Here is a 2,325-nt window from a genome sequence, read left to right as displayed (position 1 = left end):
CCCAATCCGTCGACGTCGTAGGCTGGTAAAAGCCTTCTGAACGACGTTACTGCCTCACTCTTCGAGGCGGTGATCTTCGTGAGCTCGCAAATAAATTTCACTCGACACTCGTCTCCGTGGATACGCAAGCTTCTGAAGATGTCATCATACAGGTTCGAATAGGGAATGCTGCGTAGAGCATCGAGCATCTCGTAGGTCAGAACTTCCACGTACCAAGAACCCACGCACCAAAGCGCATACATTGACACCACCACGACAGCCGCTGCTATGAACAAGATGGACCACTTGTCATCTCGATTCCGGAGGATCATGAAGGAGACCGAAACGTTGAGAATCACCATCGCCAAGCCGAGGAATCCCAGTATTCCCACAACTATCTCGAGAGACATGGTGGCCGGTCCTTATCCCGCGCGAGGGGGATCTTAGTCGTACACGGAAGAACACTGAACAGTTCCTTCATGAGGGCAGGCCCGCTTTGTTGTCGAGACCACATGTACACTGGCTATTGTCGCACATCGTCATGCTCTTCTCTTAGTCGACGTGCTTGACGAAAGAAAAGAATCAGGCAGTCGATTGGCTGGGGCTCTGTCTCTCTCGACGCGGAGCGGATTTGGGATCTTGATTTTTTATCGGCGATGAAGCATCTTGGAGGCGACTCCAATCGATGCATCGAGGACCCAGTGAACGAGATCGAGAGGGAAGTGAACGAGAATATCGGAAGTCGCTCCGAAACTCGGCGGGAGATTTTGCAGCATTCTGTCTACGACTCGCCACGACATCGCTCCTGCCTTCTGAAGCGCCGAAAGTGTCGGTCTGAGGTTCGAGAAGCCTCATAAGTCGCTGCTCATCAGTATTATTCGAGAATCTTCTGCACAGGCCGGATCGATGCTTCCCGCGACCTACCACTACACAATTGTAAACATTGCGGGAAGCTCTGCTAGTGAAGCATCGGATTTATGATTCATTCCATTATTCCTCAAGTCTCGGAGCTGATATCTGAACAAGACGCCCATCCTGAGCGCTCTGAACCCGGTCACACAGCTTCTGATCTCGGATGCGTCCGGCGTCGTATCGATCGAGTCGCTCACAAAATCGCAAAAGCGCATCAAAGCGGAGTACGACTCGCGTGACAGACTACGAGGAATCGCAAAATTTCGTTCGGAACGGCTCCGTGCCCCCAAAGTCCATACAATACGGAATTCTGGTCCCAGCGGATAATCTGCACGTAAACTCGAGCTCCCATGGAGGGATGTCTGCAATTTCTAAACATTAGTATGGGAGATGAACGTTCGCTAGGTCCAATCAAGTCAAATGTCTCCGACGGACTTTCCTTCTCTCGGATCGATCCGTTGCGAGAGCCTCTTTCTCTGCGCAGGCGGTCCACCAGCCTTTTAAAACCCTCCTCGCCTCGACTTCGAGCGCGAGCAAGGTTTTCGGTGTCGTAATAAAAAACAAGAACCTCAGTAAAGCCGGGAGCCTTAGAGGATAGGGTCGGGGTTCGAAAAGACTTCTTCGTTTGCGGACTTCGCGGTCATTGATGTGTTCGAGGCGTATTTTTTTGTCCGAGGGATCGGGTGGTCGAGCGCAACCATCACTGGTTTCGGAAATCTTCCTCGGAGTCTCGCCATCCTCGCCGTCCTCACATGGCGCGTTTTCATGGCGAGACATCTGCTATCCTTCGCGTCTTCCTGCAGTGCTCGCGGAGCTGCCGGCAGAATAGTCAAGCACCTTCACAAGGAGACTTTTTCGGAACGTCTCGACGGGATCTTCAAAGCTCACGGATTACCGACCACGTGAGTTGGATGAAATTCATTTGCGGAAAGTGCCGAAGTCTCGCTGCCAGGAGCGAGGGATTTGCATCGTTCATTGAGATTGTGTCGGCCTTCGCAACCCCCGAGAAAGCTATCACATGGGAGAGGTTCTTATCGGGATTCACGACATGAATTGCAATTCGATTTGTTCGACATGGTAGGAGTCACCTCGGGAGAACCCGTTCCCCCTCCTACACGACAAATTCTAGGAGTCAGGTGAACCGATTATCTCGAGTCGATCCATCCCGAAGGCATCCGGAGCTGGTGAAGGAGCTTCGGGCGCCCCTACAGGCATGAGAAAGTATAAAGAAAAGCGGACGACCAGTAGTTATCGACACCTTGATCATCCTCGGTGTCGATCTCTTCGATCTCGGGTGAAGAAATGGAAGGATGGAGCCCTTGGCTCCCACGGATCGGCACCTCCACCCCCCCTCACCGCAAGAAACGCTTCTGCTTGCAGAGCATGGAAATTCTGATTCGGAAGCGGCATAGACTTTATTTATTTACATCGTAC

Source organism: Galendromus occidentalis, unplaced genomic scaffold (genome assembly GCF_000255335.2).
Source record: "Galendromus occidentalis unplaced genomic scaffold, Mocc_1.1 scf7180000077307, whole genome shotgun sequence".
Classification (NCBI taxonomy): Eukaryota; Metazoa; Arthropoda; class Arachnida; order Mesostigmata; family Phytoseiidae; genus Galendromus; species Galendromus occidentalis.
The sequence above is the reverse complement of the archived record's forward strand: the minus strand, read 5'-3'. Positions refer to the sequence as shown.